Source organism: Oryx dammah, unplaced genomic scaffold, assembly GCF_014754425.2.
Source record: "Oryx dammah isolate SB20612 unplaced genomic scaffold, SCBI_Odam_1.1 HiC_scaffold_15, whole genome shotgun sequence".
NCBI lineage: Eukaryota > Metazoa > Chordata > Mammalia > Artiodactyla > Bovidae > Oryx > Oryx dammah.
In genome coordinates, this window is record NW_024070199.1 from 34,584,276 (window position 1) to 34,603,394 (window position 19,119).

Genomic DNA, 19,119 nt, shown 5'->3' on the forward strand with positions numbered 1-19,119 from the left:
GGGTTCCAAAATCACTGCAGATAGTGATTGCAGCCATGAAATTAAAAGACACTTACTCTTAAGAAGGAAAGTTATGACCAACCTAGATAGCATATTCAAAAGCAGAGACATAACTTTGACAACAAAGGTCCGTCTAGTCAAGGCTATGGTTTTTCCAATAGTCATGTATGGATGTGAGAGTTGGACTGTGAAGAAAGCTGAGCACTGAAGAATTGATGCTTTTATTTTTTTATTATTATTATTATTTTTTGAATTGATGCTTTTAAACTGTGTTATTGGAGGAGACTCTTGAGAGTCCCTTGGACTGCAAGGAGATCCAACCAGTCCATCCTAAAGGAGATCAGTCCTGGGTGTTCATTGGAAGGACTGATGCTGAAGCTGAAACTCCAATACTTTGGCCACCTCATGAGAAGAGTTGACTCATTGGAAAAGACCCTGATGCTGGGAGGGATTGGGGGCAGGAGGAGAAGGGGACGACAGAGGATGAGATGGCTGGATGGCATCACTGACTCAATGGACATGAGTTTGGGTAGGCTCTGGGAGTTGGTGTTGGACAGGGAGGCCTGGCGTGCTGCAATTCATGGGGTCGCAAAGAGTCGGACACGACTGAGCGACTGAACTGAACTGAACTTAACCATGTCTTAAAACAAAGCTCAAGAGTACTTATAGAGGGGATTTATGTATGTATACTTATGACTGATTTACGTTGTCATACAGAAGAAATCAACACAACATTGTAAAGCAATTATCCTCCAGTTAAAAATAAATTTTAAAAAAGAATATTTGTAGGAATAGAAAATATCTAGCATATAACAAGATACAATCTACAACTTATGACAGCCAATAAACAATTACCAGGCATGCAAAGAAGCAGGGGAAATATGCTAAGTGTAATTTTAAAAATGAATCTCAATAAAAGCCTTCTAGAAATGACACAGATCATAGGGTCAGTAGACAAGGACATAATGATATTCCACGTGTTCCAGAATCTAGAGGAAATAGTTAACGTGTTAGAGACGGGGAACATCTTTTTCAGTTCCCAAACTGGACTCCAAGAGATGATAACTACAATTTCTGAGATAGAAAATACAGTAGGTATATTAATAGTATATTAGATATTGCAAAAGAAAGTGTTAGTGAATTTGAAGACGTAGCAATAGAAACTAACCACCACAAAACATGGAGACGAAAAAGACAAAAAAATAAAAATAAAAACTGAACAGAGCCTCAGTAAGCTGTTTGGCAGTTTCAAGAGACCTAATATATGTATTTTTGGAGTCTGAAAAAAGAGGATATATTGCAGAAATACAAGTGAAAAATCGTAACCAAAATTTTCCCACAACTGATTAAAACTATACTTCCACAGATCCAAACATGAAAAACACAAGAAGGAGCACCATAATCAAATCAGTGGAAAAAAAAAAAAAACAGAGTTTAAGAGAAAAGTTCAAAGCAGTCAGAGATAAAAGTTGTGTTTTATATAGAGGAACAAAGGTAAAAATGAAAGTAGATTTATCAGAAATTATGGAATCCAGAAGAAATATCCTTAAAGAACAGAGGGGAAAAAAGTAGCCGTCAACAACTTTGAAATCCGTTTCCAGAGAATACACCTTTCAAAGGTGAAATAAAGACATTTTCAGGCATAAAAAATTGTGGACATTTTTATCACCAGCAGAATTACACCACAAAGAACATTAAGGAATCTTTCAGGCAGAAAGAAAATGATTCCTGAAGGAAATATGTCTCTGCCAGAGAAATGGCCCCAGAGATGGTAGCTACATCTGTAAATATTGAAAAGTGTTTTCATTAAACACTTAAAGTGTTTCATTTAAGTCTCTTTAAAACGCAGTCCACTAGTTAAAGCAATAATAACAAAATATATTTTGGGACTTACAAAGTGTGCTGAAGTTAAGTGCATGACAGTACTATCACCAGGGTCAGGAAGAAAAAAAATGGAAGTAGATTGTTGCAATATTCTTAAGTCACATGTAAAGTGGTATAATATTACCTGAAAATAGACTGCCTTACATTAACTATGTATCTTATAAACCTTAAATGAAACACTTAAAAAATTATAGCAAATGAAGTAATGAAGAAAGTAGAGTATCATTAAAAGGTTCATTTAATCCAAAAGAGGGAAGACAAACAGAAAAAAAAAAAGAATAGATGGGACAAATGAAAAATAAATAGCAAGATGGTAGACTGAAACTCAAATATAAATTAGCATATTAAATACAGAATGTCCTAACATCCACATAGATTTTTAAAAAGCAAGAAATAACTACATGCCTTCAAGAAACCCACTTTAAACAAAACACAAATATGTTAGAAATAAATGCACAAAAACTACATAATCATTTTAGTACTAATCAAAAGAACACTAGATGACAGCTTGAAAGATCTTGTTAGCCAAATTTGTAGCAGAGCATAAAAAAAGAATAACGGCAGAAAAATGGAAAATGAGAGACTTCTTCCCAGTTCATTCCTTAAGATCACCATTCCCCTGATATCCAAACCTAGGAGATGTTAAGAAAAGAGAAGTACAGCTATACACATCCCTCAAAAATAAAGAGGCAAAAATTCTTCACAAAATTTTAACCAATCTAATCTAATAATATTTTCAAATGGGCTTCCCTCATAGCTCAGATGGTAAAGAATCCACCTGAAATCCAGGCGACCCCAGTTCGATTCCTTGATTGGGAAGATCGCCTGGAGAAGGGATAGGCTACCCACTCCAGTATTTTTAAAAGACTAATATATTGTGATCAAAAGGGGCTTATCCCAGGAATCTAAGGTTGGATTAGCATTAGAACATTAGCCAAAGAAACTTGTCATATTAACAGACCATATGTTTATCTCAATAGATACAGAAAAATTATTAGGTGACGTGAATGTTAGTTTTAATGCATTGACTTGGCTAGGCATGGTATCCAGTTATTTAATCAACACCAATCTAGGTGTAGCTGTGAAAGTGTTTTGTAGGTGTGGTCAACATCTACAATCAATTGACTTTAAGTAAAAGAGCTTGCCCTTGATAATGTGGGTGAGCTTCATCCCAACAGTTGAAAGGTCTTCAGACCAAACACTGAGATTTTTCAGATGAGAACTTCTATCTCAACACTGCAGCATAAGTTTCTGCCTGTGATTTGCCCAATAGATTATGGATATGCCAGCTGTTACAGCTGCAGGTGGCAATTCCTTGAAATAAATCTATAGATAGATCATTTACACATTAAAATATACATTTATTATTTAGATAATATATTCAAGTGAAAGTGAAAGTGGCAGTCATTCAGTCCTGTCCAACTCTTTGCGACCCCATGGACTACAGCCCACCAGGCTCCTCTGTCCATGGAATTTTCCAGGCAGGAAAACTGAAGTAGGTAGCCATTCCCTTCTCCAGGGATCTTCCCTACCCAGGAAATGAACCCGGGTCTCCTGCATTGCAGGCAGATTCTTTACCATCTCAGTCACCAGGAAAGCCCAATATATTCATAATATATATTATCTATAATAATAAATATGAACTTGTTATTTAAATTCTCTATATATGTAGGATGTGTATATATATAAATTTGTATATATATATGTGTGTGTATATATATATAAAGAGAGAAACAGATTCTTAAGTATAAGTTTTATGAATTGGTTCAGAACCTCTGGAATTGCTTCTCTAACCAGACTATATTTAAAGGCATTAATGACTCTATTTCCAGCAGTAAAGAAGCACTGATATGATGCGGGTGTGATGTGGCAAGAGATACACAATTATCTTCTTTGGATACTCTAATGAAATACTTATGAAAGGCAAGTTTCTGGGTGACCGTGTATCTGATATAGTTTAGTTAAAAGAGGGGCTTCCCCAGTGGCTCAGTGGTAAAGAATCCACCTGCAGAGCAGGAGACGCAGGAGACCTGGGTTCGATCCCTGGGTCAGGAAGATCCCCTGGAGAAGGAAATGGCAACCCACTCCAGTATTCTTGCCTGGAGAATCCCATGGAGGGAAGAGCCTGGCCAGCTACAGTTCACAGGGTCGCAAAGAGTCGCACGCGACTGAAGCGACTGAACATGAATTCCCTAGTTAAAAGAACAAGAATGATGAGATTGACAAGCTGCTCCTCAGTGCACTAGAGAAAGCAGAAAATTAAAAATAAGAGTTCAGGGCCTCGAGTTCCTAGATCAAACTCAGCATCAATTCCCTGAATGTGTCTGTCATCCCTGAAAGAAAACTGCATACTCCTAGAGTTGCAGAACTGAGATTTCCAAAAACCTAACCCAGAGCCTCATCCTACAAGCAGCTGACTTACAAAGCAAACTGAATTCTCCATGTCACAGCCTGTGTTCTGTTAAACCGAGAGCACTGTCTGGGAAGGAAGGGGGATCCTGAATACTGGAAAGGAGACTGATGAAGCTGGCAGGTACTGCACCCTTAAATGCCCATCCTCTCTGCCAGGGGAAGCAGCCCTCCTCCTGTCTGAAGAGGGTGGCCCAGTTTTGCCCGAGGAAGCTGTAATGACCCGTCCTGAGTAAATGCCCTGCAAGATGCTGCTGGTTCCCCTTGGCTGCATGCCCCCCACCCCAGGATGACTTATTTTTGCTCCTAAATCTATGTGTGTGCAGGCTAAGCTGCTTCAATCATGTCCAACTCTTTGCGACCCCATGGACTGCAGCACGCCAGGCTTCCCTGTCCACCATCTCCTGGAGTTTGCTTAAACTCATGTCCATTGAGTTGGTGATGCCATCCAATCATCTCATCTTCTGTCGCCCTCTTCTCCTCCTGACCTCAATCTTTCCCAGCCTCAGAGTCTTTTCCCATTACTGATACTAATAATTAACTACAATTCATGTTCACTCCTAGGGTTAAGAGGAAAGAGCACCTCTGGTTCTTCACCTGCTCTTGAAATTCAAATCATACATTCATAAACTCTCCACGAACAGTAGAGGTTTTTCCAGTTAAGAAAATATACATCAGGGTCTTTTCCAATGAGTCGGCTCTTCAGATCAGGTTCCGTGCACAGTCCACGGAGTCGCAAAGAGTCGGACACAACTTAGCAACTAAACAGCAACAAGAGGGAGATAACCTGAGTCTGCCCATCTGTGAAGGACTGTAAGGAGTGATACTAAGGCATCCCTCTGCCTCGCCCTGCCATTCTAGGAGATATTTGCAAGAATTAAATGGTCTTTTTACTTTGTTTCCTCACTCCCCCCATCTCTGATCCATAAAAGAACATGTCATCCAGGCTCCAGCAAGATGGTTATTTGGAGATGCTGGTCTGCCATCTTCTTGATCAGCTGGCTTTCTGAATAAAGTCATATTCCTTGCCCCAACACCTCATTTCTCGGATTTATTGGCCTGTCCTGCAGCAAGCAAAGCAAGCTTGGACTCAGTAATAGTATCAGTTTTTCCATTCCACCTATAACTGTATCACATAGTATTTGTCTTTCTCTTCCGACATACTTCGCTCACTGTAGTTACCTGTAATTTTATCTGTGTTCCTGAAATTCACATTATTTGATTCATTTCAAGCCTGAGTCATCTTCAACTGTGTCCATGTTGCAGTTTTCCTTTATCCATTCAGCTGACCCTGGATGGTGAGCATCTTGTAAGACGCTTTATGGCCACATGTATGCCTTCTTTAGAGAACTGTCCATTAGACATTTGGCCCACTGTCTTTATTGCGTTGTCTGTTTTTTTTGATATTGAACTTCAGGAACTGTTTTCATGTTTTGGAGATGAATTCCTTGTAGGTATTTTCATTTGCAAATTTTTTTTTTTTCATTTGGCGCATAGTCGTTTTCGGTCATTCATGGTTTCCTTGGCTGTGCCAATGCTTTTAGTGTTAATTAGGTACCAACTGAGCTATGAGGGAAACCGTTAATTAGGCTACATTTGTTTACTTTTGTATTATTTTTCATTCTTGTAAGAGATGGGTCCAAAAAGAGCTTGCTGTGATTTATGTCAAAGCGTGTGCTTGCTATATTTTCCTCAAGAGTTTCATACTGCCCAAACTCCCCTTCGGATGTTTAAACTCTTTGGGATTATTTTTCTGTATGGTTTTAGAGAGCATCCTCATTTCATTCTCCTTTTCATTGTTTCAGGAAGCTGCATGCTGTCCTCCACAGTGGCTGGTCCCAGTTTCCATCGCCAGTGTCGCTGGAGGAGGGTTCCCTTTTCTCCATCCCCTCTCCAGCACTGACTCTTTGTAGAGATTTTGACAGTGGGCATTCTAGCACCTCCCACGATGATACCTCATGGTAGTTCTGATTTGCGTTTCTGCAGTATTTAGCAGTGGCACCCCACTCCATTACTCTTGCCTGGAAAATCCCATGGACGGAGGAGCCTGGAAGGCTGCAGTCCATGGGGTTGCAACTGAGTGACTTCACTTTCACTTTTCCCTATCATGCACTGAAGAAGGAAATGGCAACCCCAGTGTTCTTGCCTGGAGAATCCCAGGGATGGGGGAGCCTGGTGGGCTGCCGTCTATGGGGTCGCACAGAGTCGGACACAACTGCAGTGACTTAGCAGCAGCAGCAGTATTTAGCAATGTTAACATCAGTTTATGGGATATATTTTTCAAAGAGTATGAGTTAAACTTGCCTCATGAAATTGGCTTCTTGAACGTCTGCTCTGTTTTTAATTCTATTTCCATGACCCCACCCCACCCCCAGGACATTTCTTCAAAGCAGGTGTTTTTTACTGACAGCCCTCCAGCCCTTCTGGGTTCATCAGCACACTTGTCAAGTTGTTGTTACAGAAAATGGCCACAAGGCGGCAGCATTTCTTCACACCACACTTTTTGTTGTTGTAATTTCATTTTCAAATTATATTAGGGACAGAGGAGCCTGGTAGGCTGCAGTCCATGGGGTCACTAAGAGTCAGACATGACTGAGCGACTTCACTTTCACTTTTCATTTTCATGCATTGGAGAAGGAAATGGCAACCCACTCCAGTGTTACTGCTTGGAGAATCCCAGGGACGGGGGAGCCTGGTGGCCTGCCGTCTGTGGAGTCGCACAGAGTCAGACACAACTGAAGCAACTTAGCAGCAGCAGCAGCAGAGTTGATTTCCGATGTTGTGTTTAAGTGTCCAATAACCTCATTCAGTTATACAAGGACATAAATCTATTCTTGTCCTGGGTTCTTTTTGGTCATATAGGTTATTGCAGTTTCTTTCAGTAGAGTTCTGTGTACAACTCAGTAGGACAGTGTTGACTATCTATTTGATGTATTTTAGTGACAGATGCTAAATCCAAAAAGTTTATCCCTCTTCTTAATTTTTTTTATCATCATTAGTTGCTCTTCAAAGTTTGTGAGTCTGTTTCTCTTTTGTACCATAGTTCATTTTTAAGAATGTATCGATTCCACCTGTATCTTATGATTTTTGTCTTTTTCTCAGTGACTTGCTTCATGTGATAATAATAATTTTCTCAGGATCTGAGCTGGGAGTGGAATCGCCAGAATATAGGGTCTGTTCAGTTTCTCAAGGAAGCTCCATGCTGGTTCCCATCAAGGCTGCATGCATTTACGTATTTACATTCCCACCCGGAGTGCAGGAGGAGTCACATTTTCCCTACGCCCTGCACAGCATCTATTCTTTGTAGATCTTTCTCCTTGATGACCATTTTCACCGGTGTGAGGTATTTCATCAGTGGGGTTTTGATTTGCATTGATTTAATCATTCGTGAGGGAGAGTGTCTTTTCGATCTTGTGAGTACAATTTACCTCTTGAAATTGGCTTCTTGAACATTGGCCCTGATTTGAATTCTTTTTTTGATTTACCCCAGGAAGTTACTTGAGGGCAGGTGTCATTTAAAGCCCTCAGGGCCTTGTGAGTATTAAGAGCCCATTCAGTTCAGGTCAGCCGCTCAGTCGTGTCCGACTCTTTGTGACCCCATGAAGCGCAACACGCCAGGCCTCCCTCCCTGTCCATCACCAACTCCCGGAGTCCACCAGCACTGGTTTTAAACTTGTTATGGCAAAGGGCAATAAGGCAGCAGCATTTCTTCCTGCCCAACTCTGGGTCCTTAGGCAGCAACCACAGCCTGAGGGAGTCTTGTTCCTGGATTGTCAACTCCAGAGGAACGTGGCAGAAGAAACAGTCAAGCTTGGTCTCCTGACTTCTTCCCTGTTCCCCAGCATCCCCGGACACATTCCAGTTCCCACAGTGCCTGTGGAGGGTGCCGTCATCCGTAGGTGGGGTGACCCTAAGGAAGGAGGTTGGAGCTGGGAACCCCACCCCCAGGAAACATGGAGCCCAGGGGCCCCTTCAGAGCTCTTCCACCCGGAGTCTCGATCATCCTTTGTCTGCTGGAGGCTTGCTTTCCGCGTTGGAGGGCTGGGACGGGGTTCAGCAGGCACTCCAGGCCCACGGGGCGCTCCGTGGCTGGCAAATATTCTCCAGCTCCCTCAGCCTACCCAGGCTCCAGGGATGAGACACCAGCAGAGGTCATCAAGGCCTGACGGACATAGAGTCAGCATTTCTTTTTTCTTTTTCTTTTTTAAATTTTAACGTCAATTGATTGTATCAGTTCAGTTCAGTCACTCAGTCATGTCCAACTCTTTGCGACCCCATGGACTGCAGCACACCAGACTTCCCTGTCCAACATCAATTCAGCTTGCTCAAACTCATGCCCATTGAGTCGGTGATGCCATCCAACCATCTCATCCTCTGTCATCCCCTTCTCCTCCCACCTTCAGTCTTTCCCAGCATCAGGGTCTTTTCCAACGAGTCTGTTCTTCACATCAGATGGCCAAAGTATTGGAGCTTCAGCCTCAGTCCTTCCAATGACTATTCAGGACTGATTTCCTTTAGGATTGACTGGTTGGATGTCCCTGCTGCCCAAAGCACTCTCAAGAGTCTTCTGCAACACCACAGTTCAAAAGCATCAGTTCTTCGGTGCTCAGCTTTCTTTATGGTCCAACTCTCACATGCATACATGACTACTGGAAAAACCATAGCTTTGACTAGACGGACCTTTGTCGGCAAATGAATATATAGGCAAATTAGAATATTGTGGGGGGTTGGGGTGGGTTTCTGTTAGATGTACAGCAATTTGATTCACACATCCATAAATGTATATATGTTCTTTCTTGGCATCTTTTCCTCTATAAATCATTACAGAGTATTGAGTAGGGTTCTTTGTGCTATCTAGGGGTCCCTGTGGGTTACTATATAAATAGTAGGGGGTGTGTGTTCATCTAAACTGTTGCTGGCCAAAATCTTGGACTTCTCTGCCCACTGAAGCTGAATAAAATATATGGAGTGAGAATTTGGAGGAAATGGAAAGGTGGCTTTTATTCTCAGCCAGCAGAGAGGGGAATACCGTGGGCTCTTGCCTCAAGAACTGTGCCCCCCCCCCCCCCGCTCCATGAGAAGTCCAGAGACTTATATATAGCACGGGCTCCTAGTCAGGAGTCAGTGATGAGGAACAAAAGTGATAAGATATTGATTTTTTCCTCTCAGATTGTTTCAAAGACAATCGTAGGCTGGTGTCAGTAGCCCAGTGATTCAGTCTGACAGTTAGGTGGCTCTGCAGCCTGCTTTCTGATATGTAACTGCAAGAGGAAGGGTGTTGTAAGGGTAAGCACTAGTTAAGGGGTGTATTTAGCATAGAGTCAAAGGGAAATAAGTTTGAAGTGTAGCTCCTGCAAAGTTGGGGGGCAGAAAAACAAACTTAGTTACAGGTATGCAAAGTTAAGAGCAATTACAGTAAAACTAGGAATTTTTTAAAACAGAACTGTTCACTGTTCTCTTTATCCCCTTTGTTCTCAGAAAAGGGAAAGAAAAAAATATACATTCCTCTTTTTTCCTTTGCACTGCAACAAATTCCCCCCTGTTAGGGTACTCCTTCCATATCAATGAAGGAAGGGAGTGAGGTATCTTTCTTGTCTGGCTGAGGACAAAACTTCAGGTTTTCTCTGACAATCACCAGCTGTTCAGCCCAGGGGCCCATCTATCTCCTACTTTAAATTTTCCTTGAGAGATGTGAACCCCAAGAAATCTTTATTGGGGTGATGAGGGACAGATGATCAGTCTTCTGTAACTTCTTCAATGCTGACACAGGACTCATAGACCCGACCTAGTTGGGGTCATGGAGCTCTTGTCCTGTTTTATTAAGGGGACCCAGGGTTATTTTTGTGGTATTCCCACGGGATCTGTTCAGAGGAGTAGCTGTGGTCTCTTTGGGGGCATGGGTTTTCTTTCCACATCATCATTATCTTGATGTAAATCTGTTGTCATCTGGAGGAGACAAAACTTAACAGATATTGGGGAAAAAAGGAGGCCATAGATCAGTAAAAGAGTTACTGGTGGCTCAGATGATAAAGAATGAGCCTGCAGTGGGGAAACCCGGGTTCAATCCCTGGGTCGGGAAGATCCCTTGGAGAAGGAAATGGCAACCCACTTCAGTGCTCTTGCCTAGAAAATCTCATGGACAGAGGAGCCTGTCAGGAGCTCTGTCAGGAGCCTGCCAACCCTTTGTCCATGGGGTTGCAAAGAGTCAGACATGACTGAGAGACTTTCATTTTCAGGGGTCAAAGAAGGAGTAAGAACCAAGATATGTTTTAAGACAATTTTGATTGTGTTCCAGGTAGGGTCAATGCTTGGGTCTTGCTGTCCAAAGTAATGGAGTCATTTGGACTCAGAAGTAATTGAAGGAATGACAACCTGAACATTAATAGACAAAATAGAAAAAGCTAAGGCTGAGATTAAGTCTGAATCCTAATTTAGATTTAACACTTCAAGGAGACTTGTAGTCAGGTAGCCAGTTGTCCAGGTTTATCTAAGTAGATCTTAACCTTTAATATGCTTATTGGTCATTACACATGTGGGGTTTTTCCCAACATCTGATCCAGAGCAATTTCATTGTCTAAACATATAAGTTATGAGAAGAGATCTTCTAGAAAATATGGTTGCAGTCATCTGCTGCTGGCAGATTTTGTTTTTAGAATGGCTGATGGCATCCTAAGTCTGACGAAGCTCAGACTTAACAATGCCAGGACCTGTCTGAATCATACCATGGTGTCACCTAGTTATTTCCATAGCTACTCTATTTTGACTTTAATTGCAATTTGTCTTTATAGCCAAGCAGCTGTCAATTTCGTTAGTGTTTCTCTAGGTATGAGAAGATAGATGCAAGAATCAGGGGTCATAAAAATAAACAAATGGGACCTAATTAAACTTAGAAGCTTTCGCACAATGAAGGAAACTATAAGCAAGGTGAAAAGACAGCCTTCAGAATGGGAGAAAATAATAGCAAATGAAGTAACTGACAAAGAATTAATCTCAAAAATATACAAGCAGCTCCTGCAGCTCAATTCCAGGAAAATAAACAACCCAATTTAAAAAATGGGCCAAAGATCTAAACAGACATTTCTCCAAAGAAGACATACAGGCTAACAAACACATGAAAAGATGCTCAACATCACTCATTATCAGAGAAATGCAAATCAAAACCACAATGAGGTACCATCTCACGCCAGTCAGAACGGCTGCTGTCCAAAAGTCTACAATAAATGCTGGAGAGGGTGTGGAGAAAAAGAAACCCTCTTACACTGTTGGTGTGAATGCAAACTAGTACAGCCACTCTGGAGAACAGTGTGGAGATTCCTTAAAAAACTACAAATAGAACTGCCTTATGACCCAGCAATCCCACTGCTGGGCATACACACCGAGGAAACCAGAATTGAAAGAGATGCGTGTACCCCCAATATTCATCACAGCACTGTTTACAATAGCCAGAACATGGAAACAACCTAGATGTCCATCAGCAGATGAATGGATAAGAAAGCTGTGGTACATATACACAATGGAGTATTACTCAGCCATTAAAAAGAATACATTTGAATCAGTTCTAATGAGGTGGATGAAACTGGAGCCTATTATACAGAGTGAAGTAAGCCAGAAAGAAAAACACCAATACAGTATACTAACACATATATATGGAATTTAGAAAGATGGTAAAGATGACCCTATATGCGAGACAGCAAAAGAGACACAGATGTAAAGAACAGTCTTTTGGGCTCTGTGGGAGAAGGCGAGGGTGGGATGATTTGAGAGGGTAGCGCTGAAACGTGTATATTACCATATGTGAAGGGGATCACCAGTCCAGGTTCGATGCATGAGACAGGGTGCTCAGGGCTGGTGCACTGGGATGACCCTGGGGGATGGGATGGGGAGGGAGGTGGGAGGAGGGTTCTGGATGGGGAACACGTGTGCACCCGTGTCTGATTCATGTTGATATTTGGCAAAAACCACTACAATATTGTAAAGTAATTAGCCTTCAATTAAAATTAATAAATTAATTTTTAATAACAAATAAAAAGAAACAAATATATCTTAATGCATATTTATGGAATCTAGAGAGGCTGCAATGATGAAGCTATTTGCAGGGCAGCAACAGAGATGCAGACATAGAGAACAGACTTGTGGGCAAGGCAGGGGAAGGAGAGGGCGGGGCAAATGGAGAGAGCAGCGAGGAAACATACGCACCGTCATGTGTAACATAGACCGCCAGCGGGGATTTGCTGTATGAGCCAGGGAGCTCAGGCCATTGCTCTGCAGCCACCTAGAGGGCTGGGGTGGGGTGGAGGGTGGGAGGGAGTTTCCAGAGGGAGGGGGCATCCATTCACATATGTGCACCTAGGGCTGATTCATGTTGATGTACGGCAGAAAGCCACACAATGTTGTTAAGCAATTATCCTTCAATAGAAATTAAATTTTAAAAATATGTTCATAACCCAAGAGTTGAGAGTTACGCTTTATTCAGCAAGAACTTTTTGGACTTAAGCAGGGAGACAGCATCTCAAGTAACCCTGAAAGAAATGGTTTGAGGAGGCTGGGGGAGGAGCTGGGTTATATAGAAATCTCACTGCAAAAAGGCAGGTAGTCTGAATGTTGAAAATATTTTTGTGAATTAAAGGAAAACAGATATTAAAAAAAAAAAAGAATTAGGGGTCATAAAAATCTTTTTCTTAAAGTGTCTATCTGAAGTCCTCTTCTGCCAATTTTTCCAGAGCACAGAGTGCCTCATTCCTGATTTCCACCCTGAATTCCTTTCAGGGGGTGTTGAAGGTCAGCAGCTTCAGTGGCCGTGATTTAATCTTTGTGGAGTTAGATGGCAAGTGCCAGTTTCTAGTTGGCAGAGCCCCTTCAGGGTCATGAATCTGACCGTGGTTTAGGGACATTATAAGACTGTCTTGTCCCACAATGCTAGGAATGCTCATTCCCAGGTCTGGTGAAGTTTTCATTGACAGGCCACTCAACGTGCTGTTACTAGACTAGGCCAGAAAACAAAATGGCATTCACAATTCTCTAGATTACTTGTACTTCCTAATCTCTTGTGGCCCAGGAAAATATTCCGTTGATTGACAAGGTGAGGGGATCTTATGATATCAATAGTGGCCTGAAATTTCTTCTTTTAAGATAAGTTTCCTAAGAGTCAACCATACAGTGCCATGGAGTGGAGAAACCCACTGAAGTGACTCAGAAGTGCCAGACACAGGGAACTGGCACAAACCCAACAGCTGGACTGATTTTTAAAACCAGCATAGGATCAAGTCTATGAGAGAAAAACATTTGATTCAGATGCAAAGGTCCAAGAAGTCAAGAAAACATTATAAAGGATCATACGAACCAGGTCAAGGATCTTGGGCAAGTTGTCCACTACTGATATTTTTTTATTCTCATGCGAACATAGTTTTTACTCTGAGCATTGTTGGAAGGTGATTTTGAGATCAGCAGTCCTCTCTATAGGCCAGTCCAGTGCAGGGAAACTTTGTGAGTGGAAATTAATCCAAGAGTTAATTCTCTTCAGTTCTACTGAGCATGAGCTATGTTAAGAGTGCCTGATAAGGGTCCTTCTGTCCAGGTTAGTGATAGTCCTTTGAATTATGTCTTTTCCAGAATATGTAATCCTCCAATTGCAGGTCACGAGGCACCTGATCTTTATCCAAAGATAGATTAGCGAAATAAACTTTAGGAACAAACTTAGAGTGTCCCTTAACAGTTCAATTAAGCTTTTTAGCAATATAACACAACAGCAAGGAACTAATTAGGAAGTGAGCCTTGGCAAACACAGACCCTAATTAACAAAACTAGAATTTAATATTTAGTGAAACAAACAAACAAAAAATTTTAACCTCACAGACCATTAACCTCACAGCCAGGGAATACTTTATTCCATCAAATAAAATGAGGTTTATCGGGAGACAGGGAAAAACCAAGCACTCATCTTGGGTTTCCCATAACCCTGACTGTTTGATTTAAACAATAGTTATTCATTTAGCCAAGGTAACAGTGAAAGATTTCAGAGGCAGCTCAAAATCTTAAGAAAACTTGTACCATGGACAAAATTCTTTATTTGGGTTCCACTTTCCACAAGACTTCTTTTTACTTTCTGTGTATTTTTCCATTCAGAAACAGTCACCTGTAAGCCAGACGTACTTCCTTTTTTTTTTTTTTTTTTTTTGCTTTAAAAATCAGGCAAGATGGACTGTGTATCTCAAGGACATGATAAGAGTTAATTTCAGATTTTTTTCTAGGTATAGTTTTAACAAGCTAGCAATTCTTAATTGCATGTGCAAAAATAACTGGTCTTTTAATTTTAAAAGAAATTTTGTCTTAGCCAATTTTCTCTGGAGTCTAAAGGATATTGTGGCCACACTGTTTTTTCTCTTTCCATGGTCTTAATATTTGCTATTTTTTAGAATTAGAAATATCTCATATATATATATAATGTGTTCAGTTCAGTTCAGTTCAGTCACTCAGTCGTGTCCAACTCTTTGCAACTCCATGAACTGCAGCACGCCTGGCCTCCCTGTCCATCACCAACTCCCAGAGCCTACCAACACTCATATCCATTGAGTCAGTGACACCATCCAACCATCTCATCCTCTATTGTCCCCTTCTCCTCCTGCCCTCAATCTTTCCCAGCATCAATTCTTCGGCGCTCAGCTTTCTTCACAGTCCAACTCTCACATCCATACATGACCACTGGAAAAACCGTAGCCTTGACTAGATGGACCTTTGTTGGCAAAGTTATGTCTCTGCTTTTCAACATGCTATCTAGGTTGGTCATAACTTTTCTTCCAAGGAGTAAGCGGCTTTTAATTTCATGGCTGCAAACACCATCTGCAGTGATTTTGGAGCCCAAATATATAAAGTCTGACACTGTTTCCCCATCTATTTCCCATGAAGTGGTGGAACCAGATGCCATGATCTTAGTTTTCTGAATGTTGAGCTTTAAGCCAACTTTTTCACTCTCCTCTTTCACTTTCATCAAGAGGCTTTTTAGTTCCTCTTCACTTTCTGCCATAATGGTGGTGTCATCTGCATTTCTGAGGTGATTGATATTTCTCCCAGCAATCTTGATTCCAGCTTGTGCTTATTCCAGCCCAGTGTTTGTCATGATGTACTCTGCATAGAAGTTAAATAAACAGGGTGACAATATACAGCCTTGACGTACTCCTTTTCCTATTTGGAACCAGTCTGTTGTTCCATGTCCAGTTCTCACTGTTGCTTCCTGACCTGCATACAGGTTTCTCAAGAGGCAGGTCAGGTGGTCTGGTATTCCCATCTCTTTCAGAATTTTCCACAGTTTATTGTGATCCACACAGTCAAAGGCTTTGGCATAGTCAATAAAGCAGAAATAGATGTTTTTCTGGAACTCTCTTGCTTTTTCCATGATCCAGAATATGTTGGCAATTTGATTTCTGGTTCCTCTGCCTTTTCTAAAACCAGCTTGAACATCTGGAAGTTCATGGTTCATGTATTGCTAAAGCCTGGCTTGGAGAATTTTGAGCATTACTTTACTAGCGTGTGAGATGAGTGCAATTGCGTGGTAGTTTGAGCATTCTTCGGCATTGCCTTTCTTTGGGATTGGAATGAAAACTGACCTTTTGCAGTTCTGTAGCCACTGCTGAGTTTTCCAAATTTGCTGGCATATTGAGTGAAGCACTTTCACAGCATCATCTTTCAGGATTTGAAATAGCTCAACTGGAATTCCATCACCTCCACTAGCTTTGTTCGTAGTGATGCTTTCTAAGGCCCATTTGACTTCACATTCCAGGATGTCTGTCTCTAGGTGAGTGATCACACCATCGTGATTATCTTGGTCACGAAGCTCTTGTTTGTACAGTTCTGTGTATTCTTGCCACCTTCTCTTAATATCTTCTGCTTCTGTTAGGTCCATACCATTTCTGTCCTTTATCGAGCCCATCTTTGCATGAAATGTTCCCTTGGTATCTCTGATTTTCCCATTCTGTTGTTTTCCTCTATTTCTTTGCATTGATCGCTGAGGAAGGTTTTCTTATCTCTCCGTGCTATTCTTGGGAACTCTGCATTCAGATGCTTATATCTTTCCTTTTCTCCTTTGCTTTTCGCTTCTCTTCTTTTCACAGCTATTTGTAAGGCCTCTCCAGACAGCCATTTTGCTTTTTTGCATTTCTTTTCCATGAGGATGGTCTTGATCCCTGTCTCCTATACAATGTCACGAACCTCAGTCCATAGTTCATCAGGCACTCTATCTATCAGATCTAGTCCCTTAAATCTGTTTCTCACTTCCACTGTATAATCATAAGGGATTTGATTTAGGTCATACCTGAATGGTCTAGTGGTTTTCCCTACTTTCTTCAATTTAAGTCTGAATTGGCAATAAGGAGCTCATGATCTGAGCCACTGGTAATCCTACAGAATCTGAAAAAGTTATTAACAATTGACCTAGACATACAGAAAGAGGTCAAGCTGTATCACCAGGGCAAACTGTTCCACCTCAGATGGAATGGTCAAACTGAGGCCTGAGATGTGGGAAGTGTCGGGTGACATGGTGGTCTCACCATGTGCCCCCTGGGCAGTGACTGAATTTGCTCAAGGAACAGCTTTCATTGGGAGGTAGACCTTGGTCCCAGCACAAGCCTTCCCTTTGAAGGGAGCAACACACGTCTTTGAAACTGCTCAAAGACGCATAACAAGTTCATCACCTTGAATAACATGATAATGTATGTCCCTATAGTTAACTAGGAAGAAAGGAAATAACTAAATATTTTATAAATCCTTATCTGTGAAAAAATTGTCAAGTTAGCATGTTAAACTTAGTTTACACATCTGAAATTTAAAGGATCATACTATAATGCTCCTCATCGTTAATTATCAGAGAAATGCAAATCAAATCTACAATGAGGTACCACCTCACACTGGTCAGAATGGCCCTCAATAAAAAAATCTCTGAAATAACAAGTATTGGAGAGGGTGTGGAGAAAAGGGAACCCTCGGACATTGTTAGTAGGAATGTAAATTGAGAACAGAGAACAGCATGGTGGTTCCTCAAAACACTAAAATAGAGTTACCATCTGATCCAGCAATCCCACGCCTAGCCATGCATTAAGACAAAGCTATAATTCAAAAAGATACATGCAGTATTTTTAAAAACAAAACTGTATATACCAGCTGCAGATCTGACAAGAAAGCTCTACTCTCACTTGTGAGATATCAAATTTGCCTTCACATATTGCCTGCTATATGTAGACCCTTGGTTCATACTCCATGTAACCACACACTGTCATAATTAAATCCAATTTGAATTTTAGCCTTAATTTGAGGATGTAGTTTCCCTCCAGCCACATAGGATCATTCCCTTTTCTCCAGGCCCTGTTTCCTTGGTATGACATTTCAAAACTCAAAAACTGTTACTTGTTGATATGAGTATCAATTTCACTTTAGCTCACTGTGAAGGAAGCAAAAATCAGGGGAGGGGCCTACTTTTTCTGTTTTCTTCATGGAGAAAAATGAAACTGTCAGAACAAAAAGTACCTGCCGCTCATGCGCTCTTTGAGTCACTCACTGTTTGCAGGAATTTGCTTTTATTATTTTTTTCAAGTGTGAGCTTTGATTCATATAATAACAAATAACAGAATTAAAAGAAATTAGTTTGAAATGATGGCTTGTTTCTGGCTAGAAATTCTGAACCAAAAGAAACCACAAAGATCAGGGTGCCAAGCTTTTAAGAATATTTTAGGTTGCAAATAATTACTAGTATGGTTGAAATTTCAGCAATACACCTTAATTCTGATAAAAATATCCTTTTCCAAAAGGTTTGCAGTGTGGCCGCCTCCTGCTGGAAGCCTGGGATGCTGGAATCATGCCATATCCCGTGTGTCTTTACACGACACGGGGCTGCACTATAAAAAATTCCTGCCTCTCTCATGGATCCTGAATGTAGGGAAAAAACAAATTAGCCAGGATGGCGATGTCAGGCTCTCTCGCCCCACAGCCTCTCGCTCCAGCCCGTGTTTTGTAAATACATGGTTAGGTATCAGCTGAGCGCACTTACAGTACAGCGCATGCGCTTCACGAGTACCAGCTTGGCCGGAGACCACTTTTGCTCTGTGAATATCAGTAAGATCCACCAGAAGAGCCCTTGTGGCTACGTTATGGCTGCGTCCGCTGGATCACCCCGAGACCAGAGAATACAGCGAGTCTGCTGTTACAGCCACTGCGCCAGTCAGGAGAGATTGCAGTTCCTATGGCTCCCAAAGTTTTCTTCCAGCTTGATCGCCCCTTGCCTACCTTGGGTTCAACCAACAGTGAGATACTGTGAGACATTGACCATCACTGTGGCCAAAGCAATTGGTAACACTTTGTTTTGCCTGTCGGAATGATAAATGACTCAGATTCTTTCAGTTTCACCCTGCCCTGATGTGGGTGAAGGGTGAGCTCACTGATCATTTCCTCTTCAAGAAATGTACCTAGTTCCTACCCAAGGGGGAGCTCCCTGTCCAAATATGATAGACGCTGCATGTGTGTGACCTGTGCTTCCTGGCAGAGAAGCTTTAAGCTAGTTTAAACCTGACCAAGATCTGTGAAAAAGTTGGCTTAAAGCTCAACATTCAGAAAACTAAGATCATGGCATCTGGTCCCATCTCTTCGTGGCAAATAGATGGGGAAACAGTGGAAACAGTGGCTGGCTTTTTTGAGGGGGGAGGGCTTCAAAATCACTGCAGATGGTGATTGCAGCCATGAAATTAAAAGATGCTTACTCCTTGGAAGGAGTTATGACCAACCTAGACAACATATTAAAAAGCAGAGACATTACTTTGTCAACAAAGGTCCATCTAGTCAAGGCTA